The sequence below is a fragment of the Musca domestica genome, unplaced genomic scaffold (genome assembly GCF_030504385.1).
Source record: "Musca domestica strain aabys unplaced genomic scaffold, Musca_domestica.polishedcontigs.V.1.1 84, whole genome shotgun sequence".
Lineage (NCBI taxonomy): Eukaryota > Metazoa > Arthropoda > Insecta > Diptera > Muscidae > Musca > Musca domestica.
In genome coordinates, this window is record NW_026712417.1 from 2815825 (window position 1) to 2835886 (window position 20062).

Consider the following 20062-nt stretch of genomic DNA (forward strand, 5'->3'; position numbering starts at 1 on the left):
GATCGGACCATTTCTTCTGGTACCTCCCCCACAAAGGGTTAAAGTTTTGAAAAACGAAAACGATTATAGAATCCGAAATAAGCATCCTGTTCTTCTTCTATTTCACACATCCCATTATTTGTACTTGTACACTTGATCTGATGCGAAAAGGAAGGAATAACTCGGACAACTCCTTCTGGTACCTCTCCCACAAAGGGTCAATATTTTGAATATCCATGAAGCTCATAAAAATCCAAAATAACACCCGATTCCATTCAGACTTGGTACATCTCAATATTTCTATCAACACAAGATCTGTTATAAAGATGGTGGAGATCGGACCATTTCTTCTGATGCCTCCCCCACATAGGGTTCAAGATTTTAAGAAACCAAACGCTCAAAGAAAGCCAAATAAACATTCAACTTTCTTCAAATTTTACACATACAAACATGTTTGATAACACAAGAGATATGTTGCGAAGATTATATATAGCTGTGAACCCCTTCTGATAACTCTCCTACAAAAGGTTTATAATTATCTATACTTGTATCTGTCATAACTTACGAAATAAGCCAGCGATTCTTTACAATTTGCGATCTATATAAATATTTCTCTCAACCAGAAACTTGGGATGGTTAGGTCCGATATATAATGGACAATAAGGCCCCATTCCTTCAGAACCCACTCAATAGAGGGTCAAGAGTTTGAATAATCATAACAGAAGTCAAGTTATATTTAAATAATCGAACATTGGCTGAGGGTATGCGTCTGTCGGCAGAACCGAATGATACGTTTTAACTTGTTTTTCTAAAGCCATAGACAGTCACTCAAAGTCGAGTTTAATTGGGGTTCTCTAAGCTGTTAGCTTCTTTTCTTCTGCTCTTCCGCATACCATACGATATTTTAAAATGGAGTTTTTACAGCACTGATGAAAACGGAGTAGAAATTAAAAAAAAAAAAAAAAACAAGTAAAAAAGCTGTAAGTTCGGTCGGGCCGAACTTTTATTACCCTCCACCATTTGGTACAAATTTGGCAAATTCCAAAAAAAAAAAATCCGTTAAAAATTCTGTTAAAATCTTAAGAATACCGAATGCTTATACGATGACGTGGGCCTGCATAAGCAACTTTTGTCATAAGTTATTACACTATTTAAATGCGAAACTTGAAGAAAAATCTGTTTATAATGTAGCTAAAATCATCAAAACACCGAATATAGGGGGTACCGTTATATGGGGGCTATACGAAAACATGGACCTGCACAGACAATTTTCTGGCATGGGCTGAAGTATCCATTACGAACTTCGCATGCGAAATTTGAAACAATCCCTGTAAATAATGTCGCTAAAATCATCAAAATACCGAATATCTGGGGTACGGTATATGTGGGCTATATAAAGACGTGGATCTATATGGCCCATTTTCTGTTTTATGCTACAATATCTATTACGAACTTCAAATACCAAATTTGAAACGATTCCGGTAAACAATGTCGCTAAAATACCGAATATCAGGGGGTACCGTTATATGGGGGCTACACGAAGACGTGGACCTGCACAGATAATTTTCTGTCTTAGGCTGTAGTATTCATTAAGAACTTTAAATGCCAAATTTGAAACAATTCCGGCGAATAATGTCGCTAAAATCATCAAAATACTGAATATCGGGATTTCTTGGACCTACATGGCCCATTTACGAACTTAACCTGCCTACTGGCAAAATATACATGTGTGCAAAATTTTAGCCTTCTATCTCAATTTGTTCGAAAGATAGCGTGATTACAACAGACAGACAGACAAACGGACAGACAGACAGACACACAGACACACAGACGGACATGGCTAAATCGTCTTAGAATTTTACGCTGATCAAGAATATATGTACTTTGTTGGGTCTGACATGAGTATTTCGAGGAGTTACAAACGGAATAAGAAAATTAATATACCCTCCATAGTATGGTGGAGGGTATAAAAATATGCACCAAAAACTAGATTGCTATTTGGCAAACATTTCCGAACACTTATTGATAATTTGGTCCATTTGATAACTCAAAAAGAAGTGAATGAATTTGGCGTTTGATTTTGAATGAACCCCAATTGTTTCTTTCCAGTTATTGATTCCATTCCCAATTTGAGTAGAAAGCAGTAACAAACAGTTACTGGAATACAAATTGGATTTCTTTTGAAAACGAAGCGAATGAAACCTTTGAGACAGGCCATTCATTTTTTTTTTTCGACAGGCACAGACAGGCTGTTAGACTTTTTACAATCATGCAAAGTCGATTTCGGTAGTACAGTGAGAATGAGACTGCTACCTGGCATTTTGAAAACAATATTAAAAATATTAGTTACATACTCCTTGATCACTTCAAACCTGGTTTCCAAATAAGATGCCAGCCAAAAACAAAATTGGCAGCTAAATGTTGCAAACCAAAATGGCAAATAATAATAAAAAATTATTTTCACCATGAAAAGTCAAAACTGCAACAAATAACGACGACGACAACAACAACAACAACCACAAATAGTTGTTATGAAGCCACCACAAACAGTGGCTCGTTGCTGTTGTTGTTGTTGTAGTATTGAAATTGAAGTATGACGATTATAATTTATGTTTCATGTCGTCTGTCAGAAATCGATCGAAATCTCCTATTAACAAATATGGCATTAAACTTGATGCGTTTGTTTAGTCGGTTGGTTGGTTGGTTGGACGGGTTGGCTGATGGCAGGCTGGTGAACAAATAAGCGATCAATCGCTCGATAGAAGTTGCATTTATGGCGGCAGATAGATGGATCGACAGATGGATGGTGTAACCAAATAAGGCTTCAAAGGAATGTAACTGATAGTTGGGTTAGACGACGACGACAACGATGATGAAGTGATCTATGGGTCGGTTGGACAGACGGACGGACCACTTGACATTATATTGAACAATAATGGTATTTTGAATGGTATCCATTTCACAAAAGTTGTGTGTTCTTAATTTTTTTTTTGTGGTTGATTCTTTGTTTTTTTGTTAATTTTTTTTTGTTCTTATTTGAAAACAGTATTGTTTGCAAATATCTGTGTTAACACAAATTTTTGACATTTACTGACAAATGTTTGTGATTTTTTGTTTTGTTTTTCAAATCTTATTCTTGTTGTTGCTTTTTGGGGGGAATAGTTTTGGTCCCATTCTCAATTTACATAACACCAAATAGAATTATATTTTTTTCTGGTCAATTTTTGTTGTTGTAAAGATAATGTTGCATTTTGTGTTATAACAATATCGAAAATTAAAAAAAAAAAAAAAAAACAACAAATGGCAACAGTTTGCGGTTTCATTAATAAATATTGAGACTGTCATCAATTAAAATGCGTTGTTAGATTTTCCTCTTCTTCCTCTTCGTCTAGATTGCGTTTTAGAATCAATATTGAATTCGCTTTTTTTTTTGTTTTAAATACCACAACAAAAAATTAAAACCGTTTCGACGTTTTCTAATAAATACAACAAACTTTATATCTATTTATATTAATATTGTTGTTGCTGTTGTTTTATTGTATTGTATTCCTTTTATTAGTTTTTGTTCTCTGTTTCGTATTTGATTTTTTTTTGTTTTTGGCGTAATTCGGACAAACGACAGACAGACTACAGCCAACAACGTTGTTAGCTGAAGATCTAAATATTGACTGAATTCATAATGATTTTGAAAATTTCTTTTATAAATTTGTTTGCTTTAGCATTCGTCTCAAGCAGCAGCAGCAGATCGGCCGGCGCGAACGCCAACAGCCAACAGCCAGCAACACCAACACCATGCTCATCATCAGCATCATCGTCGCGGTTGTCTCATCATTATCACTGTTCTGAGCATCATCATGATCATGATCATCGACATCATCATTGTTGTTATGGCAACGAATGTCTGCCGGTTGATTTTTTTTCTCCCAACTGAGAAAATTGGGAAAACTCATTTTCGAAATTAGAGCGAAAATAAAATATCCTCAGAGAAATTATTTTTTTGATTGAGAAAAGAAAACATACTCTCATTTTTGGCATGGGAATGGTCAGGGAAAAGAGTTGTTGTTTTATTTTCTAAAAATTTTCCGACCATTTCTAATGGGATTCTATGTTGAGAAGACCCACTGAATGTTTTCTGTGTTTAGAAGACCTATAGAAGGTATTCTATGCTCAGAAGACTTTTAGAGGTTTCTTTATGATTAGTAGACTTATAGAGGCGCTTTTCTGTATTCAAGGCCTACAGAAGATCTATGGGCCTCTATATAAGGTTTCTATGTTCAAAATGCCTATGAAGGACTTGCAGATAAAAATGTATATTATGTTTAGAATGCCTATAGAAAGTCTTTCATGTTTAGATGACGTATAGAAAGTCTTTTATGTTTTTGTAACCTTTAGGAGGTCTTCTTTGTGTAGAAGACCAACTAAAAGTCTTCCCTGGTCAGAAGGCCGATTGAAGGTCTTCTATGTTTATCAGACCTCTAGAAACTCTTCTATGTTTAGAAGGACCACTGAGGGCATTCTATGTTTACAAGTCTTATTGAACTTCTTCTATGTTTAGGGTACCTCCAGAAGGTCTTCTAAGTTTTAAATGCGTTTTCAATGACTTCCATGTTCAAAAGTGGACTTCCATGTTCAGAAAGTATGCTATGTTTAGAAGACCTATAGATGGTACTCTATACAAGGTTTCTATATTTCTATATTTAAAATGCTTATGAAGGACAACCAAATAAAAAAGTATATTATGTTTAGAATGTCTATAGAAGGTCTTCTATTCTTAGAATACCTATGTTTTGTTAAAGGTCTTCTATGTTTAAAAGGCCAACTGAAGGTATTCCATGATCAGAAGTGTTTCTATGTTTCGATGACCTACAAAAGCCTATGTTTAGAATTCTTATTGAAAGTCTCCCGTATTTATCTAAAGGTCTTCTATGTCTATCAGACCTCTAGAAACTCTTCTATGTTTAAAAGAACCACTGAGGGCATTCTATGTTTTGAAGAACTACATATGGTCTTCTATGTTAAGAAGATATGTTAAGGATATTTTTTGTTTAGAAGTCTTATAGAAGGTATTATATGATTAGCACACCCATCGAGCGTATTCTATGTTTAGAAGTCTTACCTACAGAAGGCCTTCTATGTTTAGAAGGTCTAGAAGAGGTATTCTACGTTTAGAAGATCAATAGTACGTCTTCTCTGTCTAGAAGCCCTATCGACGGTTTTCAATGTTTAGAAGACTCATTTTGGAAGATCTAAAACATCTAAAAAAACTGCACGTTTGAACTTTGAATACCCTCCACGCCTTGGAACAAATTTGGAAATTTTCAAAACAAAAAAAAAAAATTCGTTAAAAATTGTTAAAAACTTAAAAATACGGAATGTATCCGTTATATTAGGGTCTTTACGATGACGTGGACTTACATAGGCTACGTTTGTCATAAGCCATTACAATATTTAAATGCGAAACTTAAAAAAAATCTGGATAAAGTGGCTAAAATCATAAAAAAATAAATAAATATACCAAAACGTGGACCTCCACATACAATTTTTTCTCAAATGCATTATGAACTTCAAATACCAAATTTGAAACAATTCCGGTAAATAATGTCGCTACAATCATTAAAATACCGAATTTCGGAAGGTCGGCTGTCATTTCTAAGCCATTCGTCCGACAGTTGTTAAAATGACAGCTCATTATATTGTTTACACGCATAAAAAAAGCATTTTGATGAGAATTTTCCAGGAAAAAAGTTATTCGTGATGGAATTTAAGCGTGATGGTGTGATTTCTTTATATTTGGCTGCAAAACTACAAGTGGCTATCGTTAGAGAACGCCAGAATTTAAATGTGAATAAATCTTTTGTGTCTCGTACCATGGTTCGTTACCGTGCCTGACGTCAAGGAAGCGGACGGAAAAAAACAGCAACATCAGCAGAAATGGTTCGAAAAGTAAAGAAGCGACTTGATCGAAAGCCGCGTCGCCTTGGCCGGAAAATGTCTCGTGAGCTGAACTTATCGCAATATTCCATCAAATATTGAAAAATGAGCTCGGGGTAAAGCCATTGAAATTTCAAAAGTGCAAGAACTTACACCGCAACGGAAAGAAAATAGTCTCAAAAGAGCTAAAGAGTTACTTTGCTTGGCCGAAAGTGGTGAACTGCCGAATTTGGTATTATCCGATCAGAAAACATTCGTTTTCCAGCAGTTTGTAAACAAACAAAATGACCGCGTTTACTTGCCAAAGAGGTCTGAAGAGAGCTGAAAATGTGCACCTTCGGTTGGACACCAGAACTCAAGCGTCACCATGGTAATGGTATTAACGCGAAAATATTCTGGAGGGTATACTAAAGCTTTGGGCACGCAAACATTTTGGCCGCAAACCTTGTAATGGTTACAAAATGAGGTTCCTCGCTTCATTTGCAGCGCACAATGACCACCAAAATCTCCGGATACCAATCCGTTGGACTATTGTGACTGGAGTTTTTTGGAAAGCAATGTTTGCACTAAAAAATACCAACGTGTCGATTACCTCAAGCAAGCGCTTCGCGGGGAATGGACCAAAGTACCGCAGAGCAACATTCGGGCAGCGTGTGACGGTTTCATTGGCCGTTTGAATGCCATAATTTGTGCCAAAGGTGACCAATTCGAACAAATCTAAAAATTTTCTAAAATTTGATGCCACTTCCAACATTTTTGCTTTCATTTAATAAAATTTAAAAAAAAAAATAAAAATTATGGCGTTTTGACTTTGTTGCATTTTTTTATCTCACCCTGTATAGTGATATTATATTTATAATATAGATTAATTTATAGTATACTCTGAAGAATTTTGTTTTAGTTTCCAAAAAATCTGGATAGCGTCTAAAAGTATGCTATAGAAATGTCAGCGGTTCATGTGGAAAAAGTCCCTCTACATATGACTCGAACATGATGTGCAATAATTTTCGACCCTTAATAGCGACAGTTTTTAGAAACTCTCTCCAAAAGAGCTTGTAAATTGAAACATATACATTTTCAAATGCAAATGTCTGTCTAATGAACTTTTGCCAGAGTCCATTCTATCTCCGGTCTTTTTTTTTTTTTTATTTTTTATTATTTTTTTGGTTTTATTTCATTTTTCTGATATCTTCGGCAGTTGTTGTATTTTTGTTGGTGTCTCAAAATTTTATTTTATAATCAATTTTTATGTTTACATATGTTTCTAAAATGAAAAGTCAGCGAGCAGCCAGAGTGCCAGTTGTGAGGCATGGTGCTCGCCGAGTGCGTGTGTGCGGCAGCAGTCTGTTCACATGCAAAACTTAATGTTTCGTAAAGTTTTCTGCTTCTTTTTTTCTAGAGAATTTAGGAAAAAATACGTTTCCTGGTATGCAATGCATTGCGTGATGCTGCTGCTCCGAAATGAATACACTTCAGCTGCGAATGATGGGGTTGGTGGCATGGGCAGTAGGGTGGTTGTAAGACTGCACCAAAAAAACCATAGAATGAGTCGGTCGGCCGATCGTGAGGTCTGGTCTATCGCCTAGACATGTGAATTTACATATGTGTATGACCAACAAGAAAAAAAAAGAAATCGGCCCAAAATATTTTATGCATTGGCATAGATCCATTTCGAACAAAAATGAAATACAAAGTTCAATGAACGATTAAAAGCAATAGTTTTATGTGTCAATATTTTGTGTGAGCATTTGGGTAGGAGGAGAGACGTTGTTGGTGGCAAGAGGAAAGTGGATGGATGCCATCAACTTAAAAAGAGATTGGAAGAAATATAAACCTGTGGAAATTTATGCTCACGTTTTACTTTCGACAACAATATAAATCATTGTCAATTAAAATGTGACATAAATCAAATTGAAATTTGACATCAAATTAAAAATCTGAAGATAAATTATTTTATGTCACCTAAAATTTTATAAAGTCATCCGGTAATCTCTACTCAAATTTGGTTTCAGAAGAAAAATCGGAAAAGGAAATATTCAAAAAAGGGAATTCCAAAAGGTCTCTTAAAAAACAGAACCTTATAGAGGTATTTTACTATAGGTTATATTCACGGATAATTTTCAAAGGAAAGAAAATGAATTAACAAACAATTTTTTTTAATACCATCAAGGTTGTTTTTATGGATGTTGATAAGATTTTTCCAAGAATCACCAAGGATTTTTAAGAACAATTTTGGAAGGATCATCAAGGAAGGATTTTTTGAGATATTTTGTTGAACCACATATAAAGATGTAACCGTCGATGTCTTAGAATATTTCTTCATGATCGTCGATTTGCACCATTTTTATCAGTGTTTATGGACATTTTCTTGAAGGGCCAGCTTGGCAAAAATCGAAGCATTTTAATTTTTTTTTTGTTGGACTGTCAAAGCCTACCAGGATTGAAGGGGCTTCAAGGCTTTGATCGTGGAAGTTTCAATCACCACTAGAATTTTAATTGTCGATTTGGAGAAATATTTTTTAAGGATGGATTTTTGTAAATTCGTCCAAAAAATCTACGAAGAGTACTAAAATGACGGAATTATAATTCTAAAATTTTGTTTGTATCAGTTGGTATTAGGCGGATAGAGTTAAAAACAAAATAAGAAATTTGTTATAAGAATCAATGTTGGAAACTAAGTTTGATATACAGGGTGAGATAAAAAAACTGCAACAAATAGCATAAGTATAAATTTGTTCGAATTGGTCACCTTTGGCAAGAATTATGGCCTTCAAAAGGCAAATAAAACCGTCACACGCTGCCCGAATTTTGCTCTGCGGTATTTTGGCCCATTCCCGGTGAAGCGCTTGCTTGAGGTGATCGACACTTTGGTATTTTCCAGTGCCAGCTTTGCTTTCCAAAATACTCCAGACACAATAGTCCAACGGATTGGTATCCGGAAAATTTGGTGGCCGTTGTGTGCTGGAAATGAAGCGAGGAACCTCATTTTGTAACCATTCTTGCGTGGAGCGTGCTGAGTGCGATGGTACTGAGTCCTGTTGCAATGTTCAAGATCTGCTGCCAAAATATTTGTTTATTTTCGCAATAATATTCGGCATTTATTCTGATGCCACGGTCGATTAATACGAGCGGAGAGCGACCATCGGCTGTTATGGCAGCCCACCGAAGGTGCACATTTTCAGCTGACCTCTTTGGCAAGTAAATACGATAATATTGTTTGTTTACAAACTGCTAAACAACGAATGTTTTCTCATCGGAGAAAACCAAAATTCGGCAGTTCACCACTTTTGGCCAAGCGAAGCAACTCTTTAGCTCTTTTGAGTCTACTTTTTTTCGATTGCGGTGTAAGTTTTTGTACTTTTTTTATTTCAATGGCTTTACCCCGAGCTCATTTTTCAATATTAGCCGTATGGAATATTGCGATATGTTCAGCTCACGAGCCATTTTTCGGCCAATGCGACGTGGGTTTCGATCAAGTCGCTTCTTTACTTTTCGAACCATTTCTGTTGAGGTTGCTGTTTTCTTCCGTGCACTTCGTTAACGTCGGGCTACGATACCAGTATCACGGTAACGAACGATGGTACGAGACACAAAAGATTTATTCACATTTAAATGCTGGAGTGCTCTAACGATAGCAACTTGTGGTTTTCGAGCCGAATATAAATAACTCACACTAGAGAAATCACACTTTTATGAATAGTTGATTCAAAAAGGATATAATACCGGATTTTTAAAAATAAATTTTTGAAGGGCCATAAAGACCTTGAATTCTAAGAATATTTGTAAGGATTTCCACAAGGCCATAGGGACCAAAGGGGTTTTTAAAAATACATCAAGACTTTGTTAAGAATATTTCACATGGCAGTTGTCTTGGACTTTTACAACTTTTTTCAAGCACCACCGAGGCTATAACAGTATTTTTTTTTTAATTTTCATGACTATTATAGTAGGATATTTCGGAAGAACCACCAAGGCTAAGAAAAAAATTTTTTTTTTCAAAAGGCCACCGCGACTGTAATTTTGGATTTCAATGAAGAAGTTTTAAAGAACATCCAAGACCTCATCGCTGATTTCTAAGAATGCTTTGTTGAAGTGCCAACGAGGCCATGATCGTGTATTTTTTTAGAATATTTTTAAAGGACCACTAAGGCTACAATCGTAGATTTTTAAGAATATTTTTTCTTACGGACTAATATGGCTATATTTGGGGATTTCTAAAAATATATTTTAAGCCGTAGATATTCAGAACATAGGCCATGATTGTGGATATTACAAATATTTTCAGGGACCACTTAAGCTATATACTGGTTTTTAAATATTACCTAGGGTAAAGGGTAACCAGTAGCTGGAGGGCCCTCAAAAAGGTGTTGTCTACATAGACAACTTGGTATTACAAATAAGAGATGCTGAAGGGGCCTTCCATTGAAAATTTGGAAAATATTGTTTGTCGTGCTTATTATTCACTCAACATCACACCGTTCAGTGTCTTCTATTCATCTGCAGATCTTTGAAATGTTGTTCTTTTTCTTGTTTTCCAACATTTACAGTGTCTTTTGTAAATTGTCATTTGTCAGCCAAAAATAGCCCTTTTCAAAAGTGTAAAACAAAAGAGAAACTTGAGAATATAAAGAAATAGAAAGCAGCAACAACAACACCACATGGTTAAGTGATGGACTGACTGGCTGTCTGACTGACTGTGCATGCCGCCGCCACCAGCAAGAAGACCGGGTTATAATTATGTCTATTTATGTTGTTGTGGCCAATAACGTTGACCCATTCAACTTTTGACCTGATTTCTGATCGGCAATTTTGTGGGCCAAATAGGAAGTAGTTTAGAGGGTTTTTTTGCGTATTCTTAAATAGTTGTCGGTTTTATGGCCAATTAAGTTTTTGTAAATAAAAATGTAAAATGCACAACAACCCACACGAATTTTCGAGTGATGGATTATTAATATTAGAAAATTTGTTTAAATAAATTAGCAACGTTTATTTTTTTATTTTGAGTGTACAAGTGTGTGTGTGTGTGTTGTCAATGTGCCACACATCTGGTTTGATTTAAGTGTTTTGACGTCAAATGGAATATTGGTTTTAATAACTATTGGTTTAAATAATTTAGTAAAACGCAATAGAAGAAATTCATTTTTTTTCGGAATGTAAATAGTCTGACAATAAGGGGTGCGCAGTGATGCAGAAATTATTTTTTTTTTTCGTGCGGTCCAAAGGTGCATTTACAAAGTTACACAATAAGTCCATCTGACCTCTTCTCTTGCTGTCGAAGCACAATTTTTTAGTTACAAATTTAAAAAAATATATATATTTATTTGGAAAAAATGTCCAAATCTTGAAGCCTATGTAGAGGAGATACCAGAATAAATGGACCGATCCCTACAATCTTTATAACAGCTCTTGTGTTGATGGAAATATGGAGATATAAAAAGTCTGAATGGAATCGGATTTCAATTTCACGTTTTATGAGTTTCATGGTTATTCCAAATGTTGACCCCTTGTGGGGGAGGTACCAGAAGGAATGGACCGATATATCCCATCCTCACAACAGATCTTGTGTCAGTAGAAATAATGGACTGTATGAAAAATGAAGAGAACTGTACGCTTATTTCGATTTCTTTGAAGCTTTTGGTTATTTAAAGCTTTGACTCTTTGTGGATGAGGTACCAGAAGAAATGGCCCGATCTTTACCATCTTTATAACAGATCTTGTGTTCATAGAATATTGAGATGTACCAAGTCTAAATGGAATCGGATGTCAATTTCGCGTTTTATGAGCTTCATGGAAAATTAAAAATGTCGATCCTTTGTGGGGGAGGCACCAGAAGGAGTGGACCGATATATCCCATCTACACACCAGGCTTTTGGTTAATAAAGATATTGTAATGTGTCTAATTTGAAGACAATCGAACGCTTATATTACATTTTGTGAGAGTTATAATCATCCAAAATGTTGACCCTTGCTGGGGGAGGTACGTGATGGAGTGGACTGATATGTCCATTTCGCACCTAGCATGGCACTGTTGCAAATAGTGGGATTTGCAAAGTTCGAACAAAATTTTGAAAATATCGACCTTTTTTGGAGTGGACCGATACTGTCCATCTTCGAATATTGAGATGTACCAAGTCTAAATGGAATCGGATGTCAATTTCGCGTTTTATGAGCTTCATGGAAAATTAAAAATGTCGATCCTTTGTGGGGGAGGCACCAGAAGGAGTGGACCGATATATCCCATCTACACACCAGGCTTTTGGTTAATAAAGATATTGTAATGTGTCTAATTTGAAGACAATCGAACGCTTATATTACATTTTGTGAGAGTTATAATCATCCAAAATGTTGACCCTTGCTGGGGGAGGTACGTGATGGAGTGGACTGATATGTCCATTTCGCACCTAGCATGGCACTGTTGCAAATAGTGGGATTTGCAAAGTTCGAACAAAATTTTGAAAATATCGACCTTTTTTGGAGTGGACCGATACTGTCCATCTTCGAACTCGAGCTAAGTTTGATAATAATATTTCGATGTGCCAAGTTTGGACCAAATCGGATACCCTATTCGAGAGTTATCGCGAAGACAGACAGACGGACATCGCTAGATCGACTCCAAATGTCCTCTAACGGATTTGGTCCAAAGATACATAGGGTCTAAAACCGTTATTTCTGTAAGGCACGTTTTGGCCGTATCAATTGGTATACACCCTCTCTAGCCATATAGGTATAAAGGGTATAAAAATGTTAGAGTACAACATAGAGACGTAAAATTTCTGAAACATTTTTTTTTAGTTTTTGAACAATTTCACGCGGAAAAACCTTTGCCAATTGGAGAAGACTTGGACCTGAATTCGCCACCAGTGTCCTTGTCTCGACTCAAATAACTTTTTTTTTGATCAACTCCCAAATGTCCTGTAACGGATTTGGTCCAAAGAGAAAGATAAACCGTTAAGCCACTTTTTGGCAGAATCAAATGATATACACCCTCTCTAGCCATATGGGTATAAAGGGCATAAAAATGTTAGAGCGCAACTTCGAGATGTAAAATTTCTGAAACTTTTTTTTAGTTTTTTCTTCGTTTTTGAACAAATCCACGCGTAAAACCCTTTGCCAGTTGGAGAAGACTTGGACCTGAATTCGCCACCAGTGTCCCTGTCTTCACCTCAATATTTTTTTTAAATTTTAAAATTTCCAATTTCTGTTATCCATTCAACCTACAATAATCCTCATTTTTTATTGTTTTTTTTTATTTTATTCTAAAGATGTCTAATTTTTTTATTACCCTTTCTTAATTTTTTAATTGATCTTTCAAAGAGCAAAACAACTATTTAAGTCTGCGAAATAAATTCACAACAGATGTTTGCAAGAATTACACAAAATGTAAATCAAAAATGAAAAAAAAAACAGAATTACATGTAAAATGCATAATTTATCTTATTTTCACCACCACACACAATGCCTGTGACGGCTGCACTTGTCAATGTCAATCTTGGTTGCAGCAGGATAGACAAAGAATATTAAATCGAAAAAAGTAAAATTCTACCCAACATTATAAGATTACTAATCAGCCAGACAATAGCATAACTAAAATAAATATTATAATTAAATTAATATAATCTTAGAATAACACACATCTTTTCGTTTGTTAGAATGGATGTTTTCAAAACAAAATCAAATCAAATAAATAAATGACTAATACAAAGAGGTTTTTGTAGAATATTCATCACAGACGACATGTCTACACAAGGAGGTGGTAGATGAAATCGTTTTTAATACACTTGTGTATTAGGGTGACCTACTTAACCAACACGCAGGGCCCATGCATTTATTAATCCCTTCAAGTTTTTTTCTAAAAAATAATTTAATGTTTGATTTTTTCCTTAGAAAAAATCTAAAAGTTGTAGGTAGTTCTTCAAAAAATTTATTTTCCGTTTCTCAAAAATCACCCTTAAAAGGCTTTACATTTCCTCAAAAGATTATCCTTAAAAATCGCAAATTACGAGTTTGGAACTTTTCATAATTATTCTTAAAAATCCATTATTAGAGCCTTTTAAACGAAGACATAAAAATACATCTAAAGCATACTTAGGCTTATGACACACCGTCTGAGTTTTTGGAAAATCTTAATGAAAGGCACGAAAAGAACTAACATTTACTAGAAATTTAATATTTTGTATTGGACACTTATGCAGTGCTGGATAGATGTTCCAAAGGATTTTTGGAACTTCTTTCTTTAAGGTTACAAGAACTTCTAAGGTGGTACTAAACTTCTAAAATAGTATCATTTGATATTATGTGAACGCATAGAGCTAAAAACTTGAAGTTTGGTATCAGAATTAATGTTGGAAATTAAGTTTGATATATGAAGGTCGTTTTGGTAATTTCTTCGAACTGATTTGGAACTCTTTGATTTAAGGTGAACGGATGAAGCTGGAATTTTTAAATTTTGCATTGGGCCCCTGTTGGCTTGTGATTAAGAGATGGTTTTGCAAATGTGTACTACAAGAGCATGAAAAGTATGGTATCTGTGTTTGAGACTTGGCGGTGGTTTGAAAATGTGTACCAGTTTTGTACGAAAAGGCTGGAATGCCCAAATTTGTTATTGAGGTCCCTTTTGGTATATGGAATTAAGATATGGAGGTGGAAATGTGCGTTATAATTGTACGAAAATTAATAAGTAGTACTAAATTTGGTATTGGGTGAAGGAATAGAGCTGAAATCCTGAAATTTGATATGGATGTCATTGTTGCTGTCTGTGGTTAAGGTATGGAGGTGGCATTATAAATTTGTACTACAAATGTTCAAAAAGTGGAGTGTGGTTATGGAGGTGGTTTTGTAAATGATTGCTATAATTGCACAAGGAGTACTACGTGGTCATAAGTTTCGTATGGATTGAAGGAATAGAGCTGAAATTCTAGAATTTGATAAAGAAGTCACTGTTGGTATCTGTGGTTATGGAGGTGGTTTTGTAAATGTGTACTATAATTGATCGACAATACTATACCATACTACTTTTGGATAACTGTTCGTCTCTAGTATGAAGAGATTTAGATCATTTTGAATAAGCGCACTGAATTTGGTAATGGGGGAAATTACAGAGCTGAAACCCTGAAATTTAATAGTGAGGTCATTTGTAGGGTTTACATTTAGACATATTGAAAAAACATATGAATTTTTGATTAAAAAATGTTGTCAAACTGAACAAAATGTGCCTTTTGAGTTCACAAAAATGTCCAACGAATCTACAATTTTAAGGTGGACTTTTGGATCTAGACATTGTGACATTTTTATAAAATATTTTTATAATCGTGAATTTTAAAAATATTTTTTTATTTATTATTTTTGCTTGAAACTTTAATTTTTTAAAAATATGTAATAATAAGTTTCTTAAAAAATATTTTTAGGACTTCTTTCACCGAGGGGATATTTGCGTACTTTCAAAGAACAATAAGAATGTAGATTGCAGATTTTTTTCAATTTCAATAATATTTTTAAAGACTATCGTTTATTATTTGAATCTGTTTCCTTTTTATCCAGGTGGCAATCGTGGATTAAAAAAAATTAAAAAATCATAAAATTTTTAAAAATATTTTTAAAGTATTCCGTGTTTAAAAAGAAAAAAAATAATAATAATGTTTTTTCATATATTTTTTAAGGAATATCTTAGCTATAATGATAGATTTTTCCAAGGTCTATCAACGATATAATCGACAATTTTTTAAAAGATTTTTGCGTGAACTTTAAGGCTATGATCGTGGATTTATTAAAGACATTTTGAAAGCACTTTCACTACAATCTATTTCGTTTTAGAAATAAGAAATACTGAAAAAAATTTTAACGTATTTTTTAAAATCTTCGAACAGTATGTCTTCTACTTGTTTTTTTTTTCATAATTAACATACACACCTATTCATCAAATCTATATCTGTCTATTGACTACATACATTTTCTCTACTTTTCATTTTCACAAAAAAATAGAATTAGCATTGACACTGTACTTAATCCTCAATAATTATTCAATGTTAAATGTTTTATTGTTTGGCCCCGAAAGAGTATTAATGGACGATTTGTTAAATTTAACGAGTTCTTTTTTTCTATTTTTTTTTTTTAATAATTTTTGAAATTAATTGCTAATTGTTTGTTGGCAACGTGTTTCTATTTCAAGAAAAGCTGAAAAATCGTTGACAAATGTTGACCAGCAGTGTTGATTCTGAATTACACAAGGAATAAATTATGAAATGCAGATCTTTTACGGACAGAAGATCATTCGCAGGTTAAGGATTTTAGATATGTTAAGGCTTTGAGATCATTTGCAGGGTCGTGCATGAGGAAGAGATCAACCAGATGTCTTCTATGACTAAAATATCCTATAACTGTCTTCTAGGTAAGCCACTCGTCCGACAGCTATTAAAATTATTCCAGTGACAGCTCATTATATTATGTACAAGCGTACGAAAGCAATTTGGTGAGAAATTTCCAGAAAAAAAGTTGTTCGTGATGGAATTCAAGTGTGATAGTGTGATTCCTTTATATTTCGCCGGAAAACCACAAGTGACTATCGTTAGGGCACTCCAGCATTTAAATGTGAACAAATCTTTTGTGTCCCGTACCATCGCTCGTTACCGTAATTCTGGTAATGTAGCCCGTCAGGTCAAGGAAGTGGGCGGAAGAAAACAAAAACAGCAGAAATGGTTTCAAAATTTAAGAAGCGACTTGATCGAAACCCGCATCGCTGTGACCGAAAAATGAATCGTGAGCTGGACATATCGCAATATTCCATTTGGCAAATATTGAAAAATGAGCTCGCGGTAAAGCTATTGAAATTTCAAAAACTGCAAGAACTTACACCGCAACAGAAAGAAAATAGACTCAAAAGAGCTAAAGAGTTGTTTCACTTGTTATTTCGAATTTGCTTTTGTCCGATGAGAAAACATTCGTTGTCCAGCAGTTTGTAAACAAACAAAATGATCATGTGTACTTGCCAAAGAGGTCAGCGAAAAATGCCCACCTTCGGTTGGCCACTAGAACCCAAGCACCGGCCATGGTGATGGTGTGGGCCGCCATAACAGCCAATGGTCGCTCTACACTAGTATTAATCGACTGTGGCATCAGAATAAATGCCGATTATCGCGAAAATATTCTGGAGGGTGTATTAAAGCCTTGGGCACGCAAACCCTTTGACCGCAAACCTTAGATATTCCAACAGGACTCAGCACCATCGCACTGAGCACGCGCCACCCAAAAATGGTTACAAAATTAGGTTCCTCGCTTCATTTCCAGCGCACAACGGCCACCAAAATCTCCAGATACCAATCCGTTGGACTATTGTGTCTGGAGTATTTTGGAAAGTAAGGTTGGTATTAAAAAATATCAAAGTGTTAATCACCTCAAGCAAACGTTTCGCCGGGAATGGGCCAAAATACCGCAGAGCAACATTCGGGCAGTGTGTGACGGTTTCATTGGCCGTTTGAAGGCCATAATTCGTGTCAAATGTGACCAATTGGGACAAATCTAAACATATTCTAAAAATTTATGCTATTTCCGACATTTTTTGCTTTCATTCAATAAAATTTAAAAAAAATCTAAAAATTATGGCGTTTTACTTTGTTGCAATTTTTTATTTCACCCTGTGCATATTCTATGGATATGCTTTCCAAACTCTTGCATTTGATATCGAAATTTTTCGATCGAAATGAATTTTTGTATGCTTTGTAGATTGATATTAATGAAAATTGAAATGAAAATTTAAATCAAATCATATTAAAATTAATTTTGATCGAATTTTTCTCGAATGAGAGAATTAAGTCCCAGGTTTTCAATAGTGAGAAGATCATATATTGGTTCTATGTATATACTTTTTTAACAGCTACTGTATCTACTGTATCTCTTGATGCCTAAAATAATGAGGAAACCTGTCTTTGCAGGCACGTTCTAAATAATTTCAACAAAAAATGCCAACAAATTGTCATTCGTATACAATTGGCCACATTACGCCAACGAAATTAGAATTAGTTCAAACTTTCACTTGTGCAAAAGCAAACAGAACCGCAACAACAAATACAACACCATCATCAACAAAGTGTCGCATATTTGTAATTATTTCAATTCAATTTTTAAGGTGTTTTTGATGACATCAATGTCTATTCTTACGTTTGCTTTTCAGTTTTTGGGGCCGGGGGCTTTCCTGCACAAAGAAAATTGAATAGGAAACGTCTGTCTAAATTGAAAACATTTAAGGCTGTTGATGTCGTCCAACGTTCACACCCATATGCCAAGTGGGTTGTGTTAGTGATGATTATGATTTGTTGCTGTCACTTTTTACCTACCTGTGGCCGAAAAGGAACGCATGTCAAAAATTAAAAAATTGTTTTTTCCCAATATAATTATGAATTGTGTGAAAGTTGGGTTGCATTGACCTGAATTCTTGCCGTGTCCTAAATAATTATCTGTTCGCAGAACCTGCAAAATTTGACTCATATATATATTTTTTCATATTTTTTGTTTGTAGCCAACAGATGTCCAATTTCAATGGCATTTATTTATTGGTTGAAAGATGGATGGACACACAGTGAAATCTCAAAGTTGCAGCCAAATGTCCACTGCGATTTGATGGATGTTTTCTAATTGTATTTTAATAAAGCTATTGTGGATGTCAGTTTTGGTTTGATAAAAATGTGGCGTCATTAAATGGAAAGTGGTGGCGTGAAAATCGCAATGATCACCACGAATATGGATTCAGCGGTTTTTGAAGAAAAAAATTAAAAATGCTCGAGTATATCCTTGGCATTTCTTAAAAACATAAGTAAGAAAGTAGCTTTTTCGTGGACCAGTAAAAAAAAAAAATAAAAAAAATTCACAATTATTGCAAAATTCACCTCGATTGCAGATTTAAATGTCCTTCAAAATGTATAAAAATCGATTATCAAAGCCAGAAATCCATCCGTCTATGGCCTTGATGGTTCCTTGAGGGTCCTCAAAAATGATTTTAAACACCCACAATTATTGCTTAAGAGGCTCTAGAAAAATACTAATTCTTTCACAGCCGCGACTGTATCCGATTATTGGCTCTTAAAAATTAATTTTTAAATATTCCCAATTATGGCCTTTGTGCTCTTCGAAAAAATACATTCTTAACAAGTAAAAAATCATTAAGTTCGATCGGGCTGAAATTTCAATACCCTCCACTTTTGGGTAAAGAAAACACTTTTATATAAAAGTATCTGCATTCAAACGTGTTTCACTTTAAACTACAGGTACCAGTAAGACCGTTTATATAATGCTATTAAACTTTCAAAAAAAAAAAAAAACATAAAATGGGTGAGACCTTTGAATGGGGCCACTCCAAAAACGGAAACCTCTATAGATGATTTTATACCGCAAGGATTATCCTAAAAAATATTTTTAAAATCCATATAGCCTTGGTGGTAATTTAAAGAATATCCTACGATCCCAGTGTTGGTGTTCTTAAAAAAACCCTTATTATAAGGTTAGGTTATAGGATGATGGTCCATTGTGTTCATCCTAAGAAGTTATGATAGGAAATATATTAATTGGGAAGGTTTGCCTAGCCATAATATGTTTTTAACCAACCTGTCGATGGTAATGGGATCTACGTCATAGAAGAACGTTCGAATTTCTAACTCCCACCTACCGAACAGCCTATGTCTTTTGCTTCACAGCGATGGACATCTGCGTAGTAGATGTTCAATCGTCTATACCACTTCTTCGTCCTCACGTAGGCTACAGTAGTCGAGACTACCGTTATCCCATCTAAAAATCAGATATCTGATACTGCAACGGCCAGTCGATGAACCGCGATTCACAGATCCAAGGGTTATTTTTAAGGATTTTTTTTTTCGACTATTAAGGCTCGAAAAGTGGATTTTTAAGGAATATCGAAGGACTACAGAGTCTTGAAATTTAATTTAAAAAAGTTGAGGATCGAGGTTAGAAAATGTGATTCTTAAAATAATTTCGAGGGTAGAATGGTAGATTTTTAAAGAATATTCTTGTAGCACTATTAAGACTATAATTTCGAATAAGGCTATAAACATCACTTTTAAAGAAAATTTTTCGAAGGACAAACTTAAATATCAATCAAATTAATATTTTTCGAAAGATTGCCAAGGCTAGACGTGGATTAAAAAGAAAG

General features: G+C 34.6%; 1 protein-coding gene across 16 annotated transcripts in view; it reads right to left on the reverse strand.

Moving 5' to 3' along the window:
- LOC101890302 (protein phosphatase 1 regulatory subunit 12A) overlaps positions 1 to 20062 on the reverse strand; it is a 154990-nt gene that overhangs the window by 30294 nt on the left and 104634 nt on the right. Inside the window, exon 1 of one of the 16 annotated variants that reach the window (XM_011292278.3) lies at positions 3423 to 3671. The exons of 13 other annotated variants lie outside the window; for them this stretch is intronic. The gene's annotated coding sequence lies outside the window, so the exon portion shown is untranslated. Of the gene's footprint in view, positions 1 to 3422; positions 3672 to 20062 lie in introns of those variants that run through there. 2 more of the 16 variants (XM_059131309.1, XM_011292277.3) reach the window with 2 other exon arrangements.